Below are 20,854 nucleotides of genomic sequence, written 5' to 3' on the forward strand. Positions count from 1 at the left end.
CCGCTCTAGCCGGGCGGGCTCAGGGCTCTGTGGTTCCGGGCGGAAGTGAGGCGCCGAGCGGAACGGCCTCTGGTGACATTTTCTCCGGGCGGCGCGGACGAGTGAAGGGACTTGGTGGAGGAGGCTGCGGAGGCGGTGGGGTTCGCTTTGGCCTCCCCTTGACCCCGGTGGGGGTCCTGACCGCAACCCTCTACTCGTCGCTGGAGCTTGTGCTGAGGAGAGAAGGCGACGGTGGGGCCGTCGCGTTCCTAGTCGCCGCGGCCCGGAGGGAACCGGCCAGGGGGGGCTCGGTGCGTGCCCCGACGGGGCGCGCGCGGAGCGGGCGACGAGGTGCGGGGCTGCTGCGTAGCGCAGGTGAGGCGCGACGGGGCCCAGGGCCGCGGCCCGGCTCCGGTCCGAGCCGTGGGACCCGGGCTGCTTCCCGGGGAAGCGGGGGGTCAGGTTCAGTGGGACGGGGTGCGGGCCGCGGGCGAGGTTTCTGCGGCGTTTAGGGCGCCGGGGTCGTGACGGGCAGGGCTGTCGGGCGCCGGGTCTTCAAGCCCGGAGCCCGGCGGGAGGCGCGGCCCGGGTAGCGGCCGACTGGAGGGACGAAAACAGCCCGACCCCTGGCTCACTGGCTCGCCGGTGACCCTCGCGTCCTCCGGGCCCGGCGGGCCGAACCCTTCTCCCCGCTTCCTGCCCCCGGTGGATCCCTTTCCCCGGAGGCTGGAGGTGTCGCAGCCCGTGGGCCGCGCGCGGGAGGTGGGGAGCGGCTTCGCGGTCCCGGAGTTGTCTTTCGCGCAACTTTCCGGGACCCCGGGTGGCCGGGCGTAGTGGCCGCGGCGGCTTTGCCAACTCTACTGGCCCCGCGAGCCGGGAATCTGGCGCCGACACCTGCTCGGACTCCTCTGAGAGCCCGGGCGGCCGCCCCAGCACCGCGGCTGCTAAGGCCTGGGAGGAGGGAGGAAGGCTCTCTCCCGCTTGGCGCCGCCTGCGTTTTTGGGCGCTTCCACTACCTTCTTCGGTCGGCAGACGCCCCCCTGGTCAATGGGAGGGATGTGTCAGTCTCCAAAATTGACCTCTTTCTGGCGAATTTGTCAACTCTGTTTAGAAAAACCCGACGAGGATGTAACCTGACCAGCCTCAACTTCATCATCATCTTTCTCTTTTCCTCAGTGGTATTTCGTACTTTGTACTTTATTTTCTCGTAGCACCGATTTCAGTGTCTTGGGGCGGCAACTCCCCACAGAACCTCAGCCGGTCATTCATTCTCCCTTTTAAATCGTCCTCTCTGCTATCACAGAATAGATGCTCACAGGTTGAAGGAATGAACGTCCGTACCTGTTCCAGATTGAACCGCTTGAGCAGTTTGTGCTGGATGTGCTTTTGGTTTCTCGCCTGAGCTTCTGCTTTCTGAATCCTTCCACCCAGTAGGATGCAAAACCCACTGATGATGCTTTGTCAAGGTCGGGCCTTTTCATTACAAATACATCTGGCAGTTTTGCTTAGGCTCTTGTGTAGTGTCGTGTGTTAACAGTTTGAAATTACTCTCTTTCTTCTCTTGGGATATTTTAAGGAGGGAGGCTATTAACTTTCTAATGTGGTTTTGCTGATCCTGGCAATCTGGATCCCTTCAGTAAGAACATTGCCTTTTAACAAGCATTTTTGGAGGCCTACAGTTGTTACCTGATGTCCTGAGGAGTGACAGTGTTGATCTTTTTTAGTAGGAAGTGTAATATTTTTGTTAAATAGTCTGGGTAATACAGTACTTACTTGAGTGCTTTATGCACAGTAAATATAAAACTAGGAATTAAATTTGAATTCAGGAAACTTGTGATGAAATTTACTGTGATGACCTATATGCTACTTTATGAAGAGCTTTAGTGATATTTCATGCAGTTTCGTAAAATGAGAAATAAAGACATTTCTAAATCATATTCTTTCAGAGTGCTTTTCAGTACCACTGTAATCTTGACATGTGAAACCATACCTTTTTTATAATGTTAACAAAGTGGTTAACTTCAAGACATAAAATAGGAAAGGAGAAACTTCAAGGTAATTATACCTGAAGTGTCAGCTAAATATGATTTCTTAATGGGAAAATTTTTTTTCTGACATCTTATTTGTGAAAAATAGGATGGACTAGATTTTGGGACTGGAAACTTTCTCTGTTGTTAGCTTCATATTAAGCTCATAATGTTACATTACTGACTAATTCAGTTTGTATTATTCTTAAATGCATTTATGAAAGAGTGTCATAAATGCTCTTTGTTTTATAGTTTGCATGATTAAAGATAGATTTACCTTTAGATTCTAATTTAATGAGGTTCTGAGAGAACTGAATGCTCAGTGTTTGTTCTTCAAAGGTTCTGTTTCATTTGTGACATTACCCTTGTGTGTATGACTAGTAACTTCTGGGGGTTGTATAGTTACTCATTATTCAAGGGGTTGTTTTGCTGGGATCTTGAGTCTTATGGTTTTATTTTGATGTGTGCATGAATAGAGTTGACATATGGGCACTTAGAATGTTTTCTTTCTTTTGAAAGTTTGGAAGTGATACATGTATGCGTAGACACAGACACACACACACATGGGCTTCCCTGGTGGCTCAGTTCCCTGGTGGCTCAGTAAAGAATCCGCCTGCAATGTAAGAGACCTGGGTTTGATCCCCGGTTGGGAAGATCCCCTGGAGAAGGGCATGGCAACCCACTCCAGTCTTCTTGACTGGAAAATCCCCACGGACAGAGGAGCCTGATGACTACAGTCCATAAGATCACCAAGAGTCCCACATGACTAGGCGACTAAGCACACACACATACATACACACTGGAGACCGAGACCGTATGTTTGTAACTTTGACAAATGATCTTAGACCTTCCTGATTTTCTTGCAAGTAACTGGCACCATGAAAACAGTTTATATTCATATTTACTGAATTGGCAGTAATTGAGAAAATCTGTAAAAGGTGAAAAATGCTGTACTATTAATGTGTTTTCTTTTGAACCACACTGATTTTGGTATTCTGTATTATTTTTATTAGGGCCAAATAAACTTTGCTGTGTAAGTAAAAATGAATAGACATTGATAATTGAATAAAAAGCTATGAGACTGTAGAAGAGGGGAAGAGCCATTGTGAAAACAGAGACCAAACATTCAGATGGGACCTCTTCATTCTCCCAGCACCAATTTATTGGTCGCTTGCTGTGCGCCAGTAGTGCTCTTGTTGCTGGTGCTCGGTGAGTGTGACTGGCAGGCCTTGATGCTAAAGAAACTTAATTTTTTTTTTTTTCCTAGGCTTACAGTGCTGTTCTCGGTGTTGTATCTTCTGTAAATTTGGTCAAATGAGTAGTGATATGTATCCATCCTTATGGTGTTACAGGGTACGTTCACTACCCTAAAAATGCTCTGTCTGTCCATCTCTCTATCCCACCCAACCTCCAACGACTGGCAGTCACTGATCTTTTTACTGTTACCACTGTTTCACATTTTCCATAATGTCATATAGTTGGAATCATACAGTATGTAGACTTTTCAGATTGGCTTTGACTTAATAATACATATTTAAGCTTCCTCTTTGTCTTCATGGCATAATATTTAGGTTGGTGCAAAAGTAATTGTGGATTTGCATTGTTGAACTTTGCTATTTGATATTGGCATACATTCTTAAATAAATGTGGTTATATTATACATCATTTAAAAATTTTTATTTGTTTATTTGGCTGTGCCAGGTCTGGTATGTATGTGTCATCTGGTTCCCTGCCCAGGGACTGAACCCCGGCCCCGCAATGGGACCTGGGGAGTCTTAGCCACTGGAACCACCAGGGAAGTCCTGTTACACATCATTTTAATGGGTATTTTTCACTTTGTTTTTTTGCTAATGACTTATTACTTGCTGTTTACTTTATATTTACTTTAGACCATGGAAATGATTTTAGACAAAAAGCAGATTAGAGTGATTTGTTTATTCAAGTTCAAAATGGGTTGTAAAACAGTGGAGACAACTTGCGACATCAACAACGCATTTAGCCCAGGAACTGCTAAGGGACGTACATTGCAGTGATGGTTCAAGAAGTTTGCAAAGGAGATGGGAGCCTTGAAGATGAGGATGTGGTGGCCGGCCATCCAAAGTTGACAGTGACCAATTGAGAGCAGTCATCAAAGTTGATCCTCTTACAACTACATGCTGCTGCTGCTGCTGCTAAGTCGCTCAGTCGTGTCTGACTCTGTGCGACCCCTTAGACGGCAGCCCACCAGGCTCTGCTGTCCCTGGGATTCTTCAGGCAAGAACACTGGAGTGGGTTGCCATTTCCTCTCCATGAGAAGTTGCCAAAGGACTCAATATCAACCATTCTGTGGTCATTCAGCATTTGAAGCACATTGGAAGGGTGAAAAACCTCGATAAGTGGGTACCTCATGATCTGACTGAAAATCAAAAAAATCATTGTTTGGAAGTGTCATCTGCTCTTATGCTGTGCAACAGCTATGAACCATTTTTTGATCAGATTGTGGTGTGTTACGAAAAGTGGATTTTATATAACAACTGGCAACAACCAGCTCAGTGGTTGGACTGAGAAGAAGCTCCAAAGCATTTCCCAAAGCCCAACTTGCACCAAAAAATAGTCATGGTCACTGTTTGGTGGTCTGCTGCTGGTCTGATCCACTACAGCTTTCTCAGTCCTGGCGAAACCATTATATTTGAGAAGTATGCTCAGCAAATTGATGAGATGCGCTGAAAACTGCACCTGCAGCCAGCACTTGTCGGCAGAATGGGCCCAGTTCTTCACAACAGTGCCCGACCGCATGTCACATAACCAGTGCTTCAAAAGTTGAACAAATTGGGCCACAAAGTTTTGCCTCATTTGCCATATTCACCTGACCTCTTACCAACTGATTACCATTTCTTCAAGCATCTAGACAACTTCTTGCAGGGAAAATGCTTCCACAACCAGCAGAAGGCAGAAAATGCTTTCCAAGAGTTAGTTGAATACTGAAGCATGTATTTTTACACTGTAGGGACAGACTGATTTGTTGGCAAAAATGTGTTGATTGTAATGGTTTCCAGTTGATTAATAAAAATGTGTATGAGCCTAGTTATAATGATTTAAAATTCATGGTCTGAAACTACAGTTACTTTTGTACAAACCTAATCCTTTCTTTATAGTGTTGAATACTGTACTTTTGTCTGAATTCACCACCTGAAGGTTGGTAGGTTGAAGAAAACATACACATTTAAACTTGGAACTGGAAATAGATTTCCAGGTGGACATTCCAGGCTAGGGAACAGCCTAAGCAAAGTTGTGAGTATCAGTGATTTTGGATGGTGTGGCCAGTGCTTTCATTGAAACTGCTTACCTTACTCTTCAGAACTCATGATTGAACTTAGGGAAGTAAACAGTGTTTCCTGCTTCTGTGTGGGCAGTTTCTTTTAGCAGAAGTGAGATTGATGTTCAGTCACTTTTCACATACGGCTTACAGGTCCTTGTGGTAAAAGAAAGGGACAAGGTGAAACTACAATTACCTTGTTTGTCTTACTCTCTCGTATTTCTAAACTGCCAGGAGAGAGAATATGTATTATATATATTATACACATTTATCATAGCATTTTAATAGAAGTGAATAATAGTAAATATGATTTTAAAATAATTTGCAGTGTGCGTTATTTATTGAACTGTGTATGTGATTTACAGCATTGTATTAATGTCTGTTGTACAGCAAAGTGATTCAGCTGTGAACAGGTATATGTGTGCGTGTGTGTGTATACATTCTTTTTATATTATTTTCCACAATGATTTATCACAGGATATCCAGTGTAGTTACCTGGGCCATCCAGCAGGACCCCATTGTTCATCCATTCCGTATATGCTAGCTTGTATTGCATAACCCCACTCTCTTTCCATTCCCCTACTTGTCTTGTTCCTGGCAACCACAAGTCTATCCGTTAATAGGGTTTAAGTTTTGTTTCTATTCTCTTTCATGTCTTTATTCAAAATAGATACCTCATACCTCTTTGTTCAGATTCTGTCACTTGAAATAGCCAATAGATAGATGATGCAAGTCCTGAGTTATTAATTTGACTTTATTTACTTTTAAAACTACTTGGATGAGTATTTTCTAGTTGTGCTGTGAGCTTAGTTGCTCAGCCGTGTCCAACTCTTTGCGACCCCATGTACTGTAGCCCGCCAGGTTCCTCTGTCCACGGGGATTCACCAGGCAAGAATACTGGAGTGGGTTGCCATGCCCTCCTCCAGGGGATCTTCCCAACCCAGGGATCGAACCCAGGTCTCCCACATTTCACGTGAAGATTAATCAAAAATAGAAATCTGTCGGCAGAACTTAATTTGAGGGTGGGGCAGTTATACCTGGTTAAACTAAAAACCCATTTTCTGAGCACTCAGGCACCAGGTGGAGATGGGCACAAAAATAAGAGAAATTTATGCTGAAGGAACTCAAATCTAGGGAACCAGATGATTTCTGTTTCTTTCCTGCTCTAAAATGTGGAGAAGAAAAGCAGGCTGTAGGAGAAAAAAAGTATTGGATAACCAGACAACTAGTGTATGGAGTTAGTATTTTCATTTATAAAATAATTTAAAATCAGATATTGGAAAATGATTTTTTCTTAAACGGGTCTGTAAGAGTAAAAGAAAATGATTGGAGACTTGAATTTTCTTTTTCGTACTGCCAGTTCGTGTACCAAATACTTTTTTCTCTGCCTGGACTTAAAGTCCATGTATTGGTAAATTTGTTCTGATTGTTGTTCAAAGAGCAACAAAATTAAATGTTAGATCTTGTTTGTTTGCAGCAGCCATTCCCAAGAATGTGGATAAACTAGGATTGTGTTTAGGTAAGACAAATTCAAGTTTTCATTAGCATGGTTAACATTCTGGAAACCAGGTACTGACCAAAGGAATCAGTAGAAGTTATTTTTTTACTGAGTTGTTTGGCTTAAAAAAATAGCTTCTATGATGTCCAGAGTCAACGTTTTGTTAGGTGTGTTATAATTAGAGAAAGATATTGTTGAGGATGGGGAAGTTGGGTGTGGACTAAAATTCTAGGAAAACAGGACTGTTTTCTTTTCTGTACTAAGAACAAGAACCTCACGTGGTCAAGATTTTAAGCAGTATCCTGTCTGCCTTAGTTTTAACCTAGCATAGAAGCATAGTTTATTCTTAAATCAGCATTATATCATCAAGGGTTCCCCATTATTTATCTCTACTATTTGCTATGAGCCTGAGGGCATGATAGGTTTTTGGCAATATTTAGGGGACCTCAGGTCCCAGTGTGTGGTAACCCATCTTTATTTGTATCCTGTTCTGAGGGAGATAGAAAATGGCCAGAGCAGAAATCTTGGAGGAAATCTAGAACCTGTGCTTTAAAATTGTTCTTGATTTACACTAATAGTGCTTATGAGTACTTAGAGGGTCTGTTAGCGCCGGTGCATTCTTTACATTTGATAACTTCCTTGGCTGCTTTCTGGATGCTAGTTTATTCACAGCACTGGTTCTGGGCCAGATGCATGTCAGCGGTGGTAGTATCTGCAACATGAAGTGATTTGAGCAGCCATTATCACTTGGGGCCTATTTATAGAGCTTATATCAGTGGAGAAGAGGTTGGCTGGCAAGCAAGTAAAGCTACTCTCTTCCCCTGGTTGCAATCTCATAATTTATTTTTCAGTTCCGAGTAGGCCAGATCCATTCAGCTGCATTAATTTTTAGTGTTCCTTTTCTGCACTCTAGCCCTTTTGTACTCGAGTGTGTTTTAGTCACATTCACTCTTGAAGGAAAAAAAAACCAAATAACTTATCACACTGAAAAATAGTTAGCAGTACTTCTTGATGGCATCTGCTATTTGATGTTCAGATTTCTCCTATCTCATAAGTGTGTTTTTACAGTTATTCAGATTGAGTCCAGTAGGTCTCTGCATTGTGTTGTAATCTGTAGGTATCACCCCCCCCCCCCGCCCCCGCCCACCCCCATTTCTTTTTCCTGGACAGTTATTTGTTGAAAAAACAGGAGCCTTCCCACAGTTTGAATTTCCAGTTAACATTGCTGTAGTGGTATACCAGTCTCCTGTGTTTCTTGTTAATTGATATTAGGTTTAAAGGTTGAGTAGATTTGGTTTCTGTAATATATTATCTCTATTCTCATTTTTTCTTTGAGGGGGCAAAAATATTTTCTAGGTGATGCTGCATACTTGCAGCAGGAGGCACTTAATGTTTGGGTCTCTGCAGTGTTAGCAGCTGATAGTGCTCATTGCCCATTACTTACTCACAGTTCTTTACTCTGAATGCCTTACATCATTCCCAGTTCTGAGTCTTTATACTCGGTCTTGCTTATAGTTACAGCCTCTTCAACCTTTTTCTTTTGAGAGCTGAGGGAAAGGAAGAGATGAGTTGCTGTGTAGAAAGGGTTGTTTCCACTGTAGTGTAATTCTGTGGATGTTTTTATTTCAATCTTGATCTTTTTTAAATAAATGCATTTATGTATTTATTTTGGCTGCGCTAGGTCTTTGTTGCTGTGTGAGCTTTTCTGTAGTTGCAGCGAGTGGGAGCTGCCCTCTGGTTGCAGTGCGCAGACTTCTCATGGCAGTGGCTTTTCTTGCTGCAGAGCATGGGCTCTAGGGCATGATGGCTTCAGTAGTTGCGACGTGTGGGCTCAGTAGTTGAGGTTACTGGGCTCTAGAGCACAGGCTCAGCAGTTGTGACACATGGGCTTAGTTGCTGTGCAGCATGTGGGACCCTCCGGGACCAGAGATCAAACTCGGGTTTCCTTCGTTGGCGGATGGATTCTTTACCACTGAGCTGTGAAGGAACGCCAATCTCGAGTTTTGATTTCTGCACTGTCCACATTATCTGTGCTACAACTTCTCAGTGGAAAAGCTTACCCCAAATCCTGACAAATAATTGAAAGAAGTCCTTCAAAAGCAAAATTTATTTTGAGATATTGGTACTTAAGAATACTGTTGTCATTAGAGTATGTTAGTATTTATGTATATAAAATAGAAAAGAGATTAATTCTTCTATTTTAAATGATTTGGGAACATCACTGTTGTAGTAGAATGTCTTCTAAGAACTAAATATCTGGAGAGAGGGAGTTTGATTTTGATTTTTAGTAAAATACTGTTTTTTACGTTGTTTGCATTATGTGGCTTAAGATGCTTAGTTTCATGATGTCTGGTTTTGCATCCTTATAAATATACAGCCACTTTATATAGTGTTCGAAATGTAAAGGAGCAGCTTTACTAGGCTGTTGGCAGTTGTGTCTGTTTTGTCTATTTTATCTGGAAAGATAAAATGAAAATTACTCTATTAGAAATAATGCTGATTCTATGTAATTTTTTTTAAACTTCTCTTTTATTTTTAATTTATTTTTGGCTGCGCCATGCAGCATGTGGAATCTTACCACCCTGACCAAGGATCAGACCCATACCCCTTTTAGAGGAAGCATGGAGTCTTAACCACTGGACAGGAGACGCAGATTTGTTCCATGGTCTGGGAGGCTCCCACATGCAACTAAAACCAAAAGCCTATGGTCCATAAGTGCTGAGCCTGTGCTCTAAAGCCCAGGAGCCACAACTACTGAGCCCATGTACCACAACTACCGAAGCCAAGGGCGCTAGAGCCCTTGCTCTGCAACAAGAGAAACCACTGCAGTGAGAAGCCCCAGCACCGCAGCTAGAGAGTAGTCCTTGCTTCTGCAACTAGAGAAAAGCACACACAGCAGCAAAGACTTGCCAACACAGACATAAATAAAGTAAAATAAAAACCCAAACCAGGCAAAGCTTCAAAACACTTCAGGGATTTTAATAAAAAAATTTCTAGGTATAGAGTAGGCAAAGTTTGACAAAGACCCAAGAGTGGTTTTAAAGACACATGACTTGATTTGTCAAGATTTTTTTTTTTTTTAAACCTTGATTCCAGTTACATATTAGGGAAGTTCAGTTCAGTTCAGTTGCTCAGTCATTTCCGACTCTTTGCGACCCCATGAATCGCAGCATGCCAGGCCTGCCCGTCCATCACCAACTCCCGGAGTTCACTCAGATTCACGTCCATCGAGTTGGTGATGCCATCCAGCCATCTCATCCTCTGTCGTCCCCTTTTCCTCCTGCCCCCAATCCCTCCCAGCATCAGGGTCTTTTCTAATGAGTCAACTCTTCTCATGAGGTGGCCAAAGTACTGGAGTTTCAGCTTCAGTATCATTCCTTCCAAAGAAATCCCAGGGCTGATGTCCTTCAGAATGGATTGGTTGGGACTCCTTGCAGTCCAAGGGACTCTCAAGAGTCTTCTCCAACATCACAATTCAAAAGCATCAATTCTTCGGTGCTCAGCCTTCTTCACAGTCCAACTCTCACATCCATACATGACCACAGGAAAAACCATAGCCTTGACTAGGTGGACCCTTGTTGGCAAAGTAATGTCTCTGCTTTTCAATATGCTATCTAGGTTGGTCATAACTTTCCTTCCAAGGAGTAAGCGACTTTTAATCTCATGGCTGCAATCACCATCTGCAGTGATTTTGGAGCCCAAAAAATAAAGTCTGACAGTTTCCACTGTTTCCCCATCTATTTGCCATGAAGTGATGGGACTGGATGCCAAGATCTTCGTTTTCTGAATGTTGAGCTTTAAGCCAACTTTTTCACTCTCCACTTTCACTTTCATCAAGAGGCTTTTGAGTTCCTCTTCACTCTCTGCCATAAGGGTGGTGTCATCTGCATATCTGAGGTTATTGATATTTCTCCCAGCAATCTTGATTCCAGCTTGTGCTTCTTCCAGCCCAGCGTTTCTCATGATGTACTCTGCATAGAAGTTAAATAAGCAGGGTGATAATATACAGCCTTGACATACTCCTTTTCCTATTTGGAACCAGTCTGTTGTTCCATGTCCAGTTCTAACTGTTGCTTCCTGACATGCATACAGATTTCTCAAGAGGCAGGTCAGGTGGTCTGGTATTCCCATCTCTTTCAGAATTTTCCACAGTTTATTGTGATCCACATAGTCAAAGGCTTTGGCATAGTCAATAAAGCAGAAATAGATGTTTTTCTGGAGCTCTCTTGCTTTTTCCGTGATCCAGCAGATGTTGGCAATGTGATCTCTGGTTCCTCTGCCTTTTCTAAAACCAGCTTGAACATCAGGAAGTTCAAGGTTCACATATTGCTGAAGCCTGGATTGGAGAATTTTGAGCATTACTTTACTGGCATGTGAGATGAGTTACTACTACTTAAAAAATGAGTTAGAAGGAGATGCAAGCTATAATCTGTTTCATAGCATTACTGTCTTGAAAGGAGGAAATTCTGTTATCTTAGAGTTCAGTTCAGTTCATTTCAGTCCAGTCGCTCAGTCGTGTCCGACTCTTTGCGACCCCATGAATCGCAGCATGCCAGGCCTCCCTGTCCATCACCAACTCTCGGAGTTCGCTGAGACTCACGTCCATCGAGTCAGTGATGCCATCCAGCCATCTTATCCTCTGTCGTCCCCTTCTGCTCCTGCCCCCAATCCCTCCCAGCATCAGAGTCTTTTCCAGTGAGTCAACTCTTTGCACGAGGTGGCCAAAGTACTGGAGTTTCAGCTTCAGCATCAGTCCCTCCAATGAACACCCAGAACTGATCTCCTTCAGAATGGACCGGTTCGATCTCCTTGCAGTCCAACGGACTCTCAAGAGTCTTCTCCAGCACCACAGTTCAAAAGCATCAATTCTTTGGTGCTCAGCCTTCTTCACAGTCCAACTCTCACATCCATATGTCACCACTGAGAAAACCATAGCCTTGACTAGGTGGACCTTTGTTTGCAAAGTAATATCTCTGCTTTTCAATATACTATCTAGGTTGTTCATAACTTTCCTTTCAAGGAGCAAGTGTCTTTTAATTTCATGGCTGCAGTCACCATCTGCAGTGATTTTGGAGCCCCCGAAAATAAACTCTGACACTGTCTCCACTCTTTCCCCATATATTTGCCATGAAGTGATGGGACCAGATGCCATGATCTTCGTTTTCCGAATGTTGAGGTTTAAGCCAACTTTTTCACTCTTCTCTTTCACCTTCCCCTTTTATTTCCTCTTCACTTTCTGCCCTAAGAGTGGTGTTATCTGCATATCTGAGGTGATTGATATTTCTCCCGGCAATCTTGATTCCAGCTTGTGCTTCTTCCAGCCCAGCGTTTCTCATCTTAGAGTTACTGTATCTTAGAGTTAGCTACATTCTTATTGGTGGTCACATGACTTTTAAGTTTCATCTATGTAAGAAGTAAATATTTTTAACAAAAATATAGAAACAGACCAATTGCTTTGATTTTTAGTGCTGGGAAAGTGCATCATTTTTGAATCATAAATTCGGTAATAAAAGTGTGTAGTTGAATATATAAACTGTAAGACAGCTAACAGTATTTGGATTTTCAGGCTGAGCCTATTTTAAAAAAAGAACTTTAAAAAACTGTTTTTAGGGACTTCCTGGTGCCCCAGGGAAGCACCACTTTCACTGCTGTGACCCTGCATTCAATTTCTGATCGGACAGTGCTGCCAGATAAAAAATAAAAATTTGTTTAGACTAGATTGCAGTGAAACTAAACTGCATCTCCTTGGCTTAATAGATCCTTTTCTCTCCTTTATTGGCATAGTTTTTACTTTAATAGATTAACCATTTGGTACAGTGGGTGAAAAACTACCATTTTCTTCATATGAAGATAACAAAGAAATGGTGGTTGTGTGGTTTCTATAAAATCTATCAAAATGATGGATGTTTTGTTTTTAGGGAAGGCTATCAAAGGAGCAGTCTTGTTTACTTTCTTAAGTGCAAAATGTAGATATATCTTGTTATGCAAAAGATGGATTCTTATACATTCGAGGGAAAAACAAATGATGCAGTGGCTTGGTGTTTTTTGGTGGGCTGAGCCACACCACGAGTAGGGTCCTAGTTCCCTCAGCAGTGATGGAAACTGTGCCTCCTGCAGTGGAAGCAGAGTCCTAACCACTGGACTGCCAAGGAATTCCTGGTGTTTGTTCTTTAAATATTACTAGCTTGTAGTAATTGAGTAATAGATGTAAGCAAAGATATGGCATGTATTTGCATATCTGGTGGCTACTTTTTGAAAAAAAAAATTCATTTCTAAAGCCTTGTATCATTATTACGTATATTTTAAAGACACGTGCTATGCTAACGGTGCATTTGTAGTTAAAAGTCAGCGCTGAATTAACTGCACAGCAGCAGTTTGTCCTTAAGAATTTCAGAGTCTTTTCCAGTGAGTCACCTCTTCGCATGAGGTGCCCAAAGTACTGGAGTTTCAGCTTTAGCATCATTCCAAATGTGTGTGTGTGTGATGGGTGATCTTTTTGGCTGCCCAGAAGCAGGTCATCTACAGATGGTTTAGCAACAAAAACCAAATTTTGAATATCAGACTTCAAATATATTACAAAAATGTGTTTTAAAAGGAATCTGTATTAAAACTTTATCTTTTAAATATAACCTACTTTATCTTTTGTAAATATCCAGGTGTTCAGAATTTTTTTTTATTTTGGTTAAAGGAGACTACTTGTGTAGCATGATGTAGTCTTAGGTTGAGAAGCAGGTTGGAAATTCAGAAACTGTTCTAAATATATCTGTCTAAATATATCTAAATATAACTTGGCCATTGACCTACATATTCTTTTCTTAGAAATGAGGATTATACATTTCAGGTTAACTATGAACAGTAATTAATAAAAATAATTAAAATGTTCTGAAACCCTAAATAGAATTGTTTAGATGAGTTGTCAGTGTGGCTAGATCCCTTATTCTGTGTATCTTTAAATTACAGCTTTTATAAAAGCCTACAAATACACAATAAAACATTTATGAATTTCTTTTTTTACATATATTTGTTATTTTGTTAATGGAGTCCTGTGACTCAAAGTATTTTGATATTCACTGATATGGTTTTCTAAAACTGTCTGATTATTCAGGCATCAAGCATTTGCTAAAGGATATCAGTATCCTCTTACAATATGTAAGTTTTTTGAGTTTGGTGAGCAAGTCAGAAAGTATACTATTACAGTTATATCAACGGAAAGTCTACTATTGAAATTGCAGATTACTTGGGAAGGAATCTGTGTTCCTGAGATTAGAGCTGAAAGCAGTTCTTTGTTGAAGAAAGAATATCAATAGAATATTTATGAAGTAACTACCAGTTTGTTTTTAAAAATCATTAGTGACTGAAAGAAACTTTATTTTAGGGAGTTTTTCAAATGAAATTTCCTTTATCTTTTACAAATATTCCTTGAAACTTTCTGAAAGCCTCAGGAGGCTTTAGCTAATTCATGCTTGAGTATTTTATGTTGTGGCTAAAATCGACCAGCAGCACTCGTAGTGCCGCTTAGAGGCGTTGGTTTTCTGATGCTGAGAAGCACAGGCCAGAGTAATGCAGTTTGTGCTCATGTTACCTTTTCCATGAAGTCTGTGTAAGCAGAGCCACTGACTGCAGTGGTTTTCTGGATGCTGTGACCCTAGTTTCTGTGGAGATGCTTATGCAGAAGATGACTGTACGTGTGTGTGTGTCACCATACGGATTTTTTAAAAAAAGCAAAAATGAGCCCTGATAGGTTCATTTAACTGTGATCAGTCCAGTGTACAACTGGCCTAGTTGAGTCTGGGAGCTCATTTGATATTATCTGAGCACTATTTTTCTATTTTTCTCTCTCACTCTTTACTGCTGTTTTTTGTGGGCTTCATTTCCAGCCAGGCATTCCTCTCATAAGGACACAGTTGGCCCTCCTAGCAGCTCTAAGCCCACAAATTTCCTCAGCATTAATTTAAAAAATTAATAGACTATTTTTAAAGCAGTTTTAGGTTTGTAGAAAAGTTTAGCAGAAAGTACAGAGAGTTCTTTATGCCCCCCTCCTCCAGTTTCTTGTTATTAACACTTTGCATTAGTTTGATGTTTATTGTTTATTACAATTGATGAGCTAACACTGATATGTTATTAAAGTTCAGATTTGTATTACAGCTCACTCTGTGTTGAAAAAGAGACACTCTGTTGAATAACACAATATAACAGTTCTCTGGGTTGTGACAAATGCCTGTCCATCATTACTGTGCTTAGTTGCTCACTCCTATCTGTTTGTGACCCCATGGACTATAGCCCTCCACACTCCACTGTCTGTGGGGATTCTCCAGGCAAGAACACTGGAGTGGGTTGCCATGTATTCAGGGGATCTTCCCAACCCAGGGATTGAACCCAGGTCTCCCCCTTTGCAGGCAGATTCTTTACCAGCTGTGCTACCAGGGATTCTGTCATTATAGAATCCAGCAATAGTTTCACTGCTCTGAAGATCTTTCCTTATTAATTCCTCCACCTTCTCCACTACCCTCTGGTAACTTCTGATTTTTTGACACACTTTATATTCTTGGGCTCCCAAATCACTGCAAATGGAGACTGCATCCATGAAATTAAAAGACGCTTACTCCTTGGAAGAAAACCTAGACTGACCTAGACAGCATATTAAAAAGCAGGACATTACTTTGCCAACAAAGGTCCATCTGGTCAAAGCTCTGGTTTTTCCAGTAGTCATGTATGGATGTCAGAGTTGGACTGTAAAGAAAGCTGAGCACCGAAGAATTGATGCTTTTGAACTGTGGTGTTGGAGAAGACTCTTTGAGAGTCCCTTGAACTGCAAGGAGATCCAACCCGTCAACCCTAAAGGAAATCAATCCTGAATATTCATTGGTAGGACAGATGCTGAAACCCCAATACTTTGGCCACCTGATGAGAAGAACTGACTCATTGGAAAAGACCCTGATGCTGGGAAAGATTGAAGGCAGGAGGAGAAGGGGACAACAGAGGATAAGATGTTTGAATGGCAACACCAACTCGATGGACATGAATTTGAGCAAGCTTCGGGAGTTGGTGATGGACAGGGAAGCCTGGCATATTGCAGTCCATGGGGTTGCAAAGAGTCGGACACGACTGAGCAACTGAACTGAACTTTCTCATCACTTTAAATACATCATTCCATTTCCTTTTGGCTTGTAGAGTTTCTGTTGAGAAATCAGCTGATAGCCTGATGGGAATTCCCTTGTACGTTATTTGTTGTTTTTGCCCTTGTTGCTTTTAATGTTTTGTCTCTGTCTGGAGAAGGAAATGGCAGCCCACTCCAGTACTCTTGGCTAGAAAATCCCATGGACAGAGGAGCCTACCAGGCTTCTCTGTCCATGGGGTCGCAAAGAGTCGGACATGAATGAGCGACTCCACTTTCTTTCTTTCTTTTAATTTTTGTCAGTTTGATTACTATGTGTCTTGGTGTTCCTCCTTGGGTTTCTCCTGCCTGGGAAGGGATTTCTGCACTTCCTGGACTTGGTTGACTCTTTCTTTTCCCATGTTAGGGACGTTTTCAGCTCTTACCTCTTCAAATATTTTCTCAGGTCCTTTCTCTCTCTCCCCTCCTTTTATGCTGTGCTAAGTCTCTCAGTTCTGTCCAGCTTTTTGGGACCCTGTGGACTGTAGCTGGCTAGGCTCCTCTGTCCATGGGGATTCTCCAGGCAAGAATACTGGAGTGGGTTGCCATGCCCTCCTCCAGGGGATCTTCCCAACCCAGGGATTGAACCCAGGTCTCTTATATTGCAGGCAGATTCTTTACCATCTGAGCCACCAGGAAAGCCCAAGAATACTGAAGCCTATCCTTTCTCCAGGGGATCTTCCCGACCCGGGAACCGAACCAGGGTCTCCTGCACTGTAGGAGGATTGTTTACCAGCTGAGCTTCAGAGAAGCTGCCTTCTCCTTCTGGGACCCCTATAATGTGAATGTTAGTGTCTTTATGTTGTCTCAGAGGACTCATAGGCTGTGCTTATCTCTTTCATCTTTTTTCCATATTCTGTTTTGTGGCAGTGATTTCCACCATTCTCTCCTCCTGGTCATTTATCCATTCTTCTGCATCACTTATTCTGCTGTTGATTCCTTCAAGTGTATTATTTATCTCTGTTCATTTGTTCTTTAGTTCTTCTAGGTGCTTGGTAAACATTTCTTGCATTTTTCTCAGTCTTAGACTTCATTCTTTTCTGAGATCCTGTATCATCTTCACCATCATTATTCTGAATTCTTTTTCTGGAAGGTTGCCTTTCTCCATTTAATTGTTTTTCTGGGGTTTTTATCTTGTCCCTTCATCTGGGACATAACTTTCTGCTTTTTCATGCTGAGTAATTTTCTGTATTGTGATTTTTGTTCTAGTTGTAGGATTTTGGTTCTTGCTTCTTCTGTCTGCTCCTTGATGGTTGAGGCTAAAAGGCCCCAGATCAGTAGGTGCCCAGTATGCTACTGGAGAGCAGTGGAGAAATAACCCCAGAAAGAATGAAGGGATGGAGCCAAAGCAAAAAGAATACCCAGCTGTGGGTGTGACTGGTGATAGAAGCAAGGTCCAATGCTGTAAAGAGCAATATTGCATAGGAACCTGGAACATTAGGTCCATGAATCAAGGCAAATTGGAAGTGGTCAAACAAGAGATGGCAAGAGTGAATGTCGGCATTCTAGGAATCAGCAAACTGAAATGGACTGGAATGGGTGAATTTAACTCAGATGACCATTATATCTACTACTGTGGGCAGGAATCCCTCAGAAGAAATGGAGTAGCCATCATGGTCAACAAAAGAGTCCGAAATACAGTACTTGGATGCAATCTCAAAAACGACAGAATGATCTCTGTTTGTTTCCAAGGCAAACCATTTAGTATCACAGTAATCCAAGTCTATGCCCCAACCAGTAACACTGAAGAAGCTGAAGTTGAACGGTTCTATGAAGACCTACAAGACCTTTTAGAACTAACACCCAAAAAAGATGTCCTTTTCATTATAGGTGACTGGAATGCAAAAGTAGGAAGTCAAGAAACACCTGGAGTAACAGGCAAATTTGGCCTTGGAATACGGAATGAAGCAGGGCAAAGACTAACAGAGTTTTGCCAAGAAAATGCACTGGTCATAACAAACACCCTCTTCCAACAACACAAGAGAAGACTCTATACATGGACATCACCAGATGGTCAACACCGAAATCAAATTGATTATGTTCTTTGCAGCCAAAGATGGAGAAGCTCTATGCTACTGTTAAGTCACTTTAGTCGTGTCCGACTCTGTGTGACCCCATAGACGGCAGCCCACTAGGCTCCTCGGTCCCTGGGATTCTCCAGGCAAGAATACTGGAGTGGGTTGCCATTTCCTTCTCCCATGCATGAAAGTGAAAAGTGAAAATGAAGTCTCTCAGTCGTCCCCGACTCTTAGCGACACGAAGGACTGCAGCCTACCAGGCTCCTCCATCCATGGGATTTTCCAGGCAAGAGTACTGGAGTGGGATGCCATTGCCTTCTCCGAGAAGCTGTATACAGTCAGCAAAAACAAGACCAGGAGCTGACTGTGGCTCAGATCATGAACTCCTTATTGCCAAATTCAGACTTAAATTGAAGAAAGTAGGGAAAACCACTAGACCATTCAGGTATGACCTAAATCAAATCCCTTATGATTATACAGTGGAAGTGAGAAATAGATTTAAGGGCCTAGATCTGATAGATAGAGTGCCTGATGAACTATGGAATGAGGTTTGTGACACTGTACAGGAGACAGGGATCAAGACCATCCCCATGGAAAAGAAATGCAAAAAAGCAAAATAGCTGTCTGGGGAGGCCTCACAAATAGCTGTGAAAAGAAGAGAAGCGAAAGCAAAGGAGGAAAGGAAAGATATAAACATCTGAATGCAGAGTTCCAAAGAATAGCAAGAAGAGATAAGAAAGCCTTCTTCAGCGATCAATGCAAAGAAATAGAGGAAAACAACAGAATGGGAAAGACTAGAGTTCTCTTCAAGAAAATCAGAGATACCAAAGGAACATTTCATGCAAAGATGAGCTCGATAAAGGACAGAAATGATATGGACCTAACAGAAGCAGAAGATATTAAGAAGAGATGGCAAGAATACACAGAAGAACTGTACAAAAAAGATCTTCACAACCCAGATAATCACAATGGTGTGATCACTCATCTAGAGCCAGACATCCCGGAATGTGAAGTCAAGTGGGCCTTAGAAAGCATCACTACGAACAAAGCTAGTGGAGGTGATGGAATTCCAGTTGAGCTATTCCAAATCCTGAAAGATGATGCTGTGAAAGTGCTGCACTCAATATGCCAGCAAATCTGGAAGACTCAGCAGTGGCCACAGGACTGGAAAAGGTCAGTTTTCATTCCAATCCCAAAGAAAGGCAATGCCAAAGAATGTTCAAACTACTGTACAGTCGTACTCATCTCACACGCTAGTAAAGTAATGCTCAAAATTCTCCAATCCAGGCTTCAGCAATATGTGAACCTTGAACTTCCTGATGTTCAAGCTGGTTTTAGAAAAGGCAGAGGAACCAGAGATCAAATTGCCAACATCCGCTGGATCATGGAAAAAGCAAGAGAGCTCCAGAAAAACATCTATTTCTGCTTTATTGACTATGCCAAAGCCTTTGACTATGTGGATCACAATAAACTGGAAAATTCTGAAAGAGATGGGAATACCAGACCACCTGATCTGCCTCTTGAGAAATCTGTATGCATGTCAGGAAGCAACAGTTAGAACTGGACATGGAACAACAGACTGGTTCCAAATAGGAAAAGGAGTACGTCAAGGGTGTATATTATCACCCTGTTTATTTAACCTATATGCAGAGTACATCATGAGAAACGCTGGACTGGAAGAAACACAAGCTGGAATCAAGATTGCCGGGAGAAATATCAATAACCTCAGATATGCAGATGACACCACCCTTATGGCAGAAAGTGAAGGGGCCTCTTGATGAAAATAAAAGTGGAGAGTGAAAAAGTTGGCTTAAAGCTCAACATTCAGAAAATGAAGATCATGGCATCTGGTCCCATCACTTCATGGGAAATAGATGGGAAACAGTGTCAGGCTTTATTTTTCTGGGCTCCAAAATCACTGCAGATGGTGACTGCAGCCATGAAATAAAAGATGCTTACTTCTTGGAAGGAAAGTTATGACCAACCTAGATAGCATATTCAAAAGCAGAGACATTACTTTGCCAACAAAGGTCCGTCTAGTCAAGGCTATGGTTTTTCCTGTGGTCATGTATGGATGTGAGAGTTGGACTGTGAAGAAGGCTGAGTGCTGAAGAGTTGATGCTTTTGACCTGTGGTGTTGGAGAAGACTCTCGAGAGTCCCTGGACTGTAAGGAGATCCAACCAGTCCATTCTGAAGGAGATCAGCCCTGGGATTTCTTTGGAAGGAATGATGCTGAAGCTGAAACTCCAGTACTTTGGCCACCTCATACGAAGAGTTGACTCATTGGAAAAGAGTCTGATGCTGGGGGGGATTGGGGGCAGGAGGAGAAGGGGACGAGAGAGGATGAGATGGCTGGATGGCATCACCAACTCAATGGACGTGAGTCTGAGTGAACTCCGGGAGTTGGTGATGGACAGGGAGGCCTGGTGTGCTGCGATTCATGGGGTCGCAAAGAGTCGGACACGACTGAGCGACTGATCTGATCTGATCTGAAGCTTCTCTGTTGGGAGGGAATAGTGCTGGGAAAACTGGGTCTTGCTCTGGTTGACAGGGCCTTGCTCAGTAAAGCTTTAATCCAATTATCTGTCAGGGGGTGGGGTTTTGCTTTTCGGCCTGAGGCAACCCAGCCCTGTGGGCTTTGTGCTGGGTTAATGGCAGTCTTCAAGAGGGTTTATGCCCAGGGGGACCTTTCCAAACTGCTGCTGCCAATGCCCCCATCCCTGTGGTGAGCCCCTCCTGACCCACACCTCCACAGGAGACCCTCCAGCACTAGCGGGTAGTTTTGGTTCAGTCTTCTGGGGGTCATTGCTCGTTTCCTCTGGGTCTTGGCAAAACAAAAAAGGTTTTGTTTGTGTCCTCCAAGACTGGAATCTCCGTTTCCC

At 42.5% G+C, this 20,854-nt stretch overlaps 1 protein-coding gene across 5 annotated transcripts in view; it reads left to right on the plus strand.

Moving 5' to 3' along the window:
- The first annotated feature begins 268 nt into the window (after positions 1–268).
- ARK2N (arkadia (RNF111) N-terminal like PKA signaling regulator 2N) overlaps positions 269–20,854 on the plus strand; it is an 84,839-nt gene continuing 64,253 nt past the window's right edge. For all 5 annotated transcript variants that reach the window (XM_061400070.1, XM_061400074.1, XM_061400072.1 and 2 more), the window contains exon 1: positions 269–354. The gene's annotated coding sequence lies outside the window, so the exon portion shown is untranslated. The remainder of the gene's footprint in view (positions 355–20,854) is intronic.

Source organism: Bos javanicus, chromosome 24 (assembly GCF_032452875.1).
Source record: "Bos javanicus breed banteng chromosome 24, ARS-OSU_banteng_1.0, whole genome shotgun sequence".
NCBI classification, from domain to species: domain Eukaryota; kingdom Metazoa; phylum Chordata; class Mammalia; order Artiodactyla; family Bovidae; genus Bos; species Bos javanicus.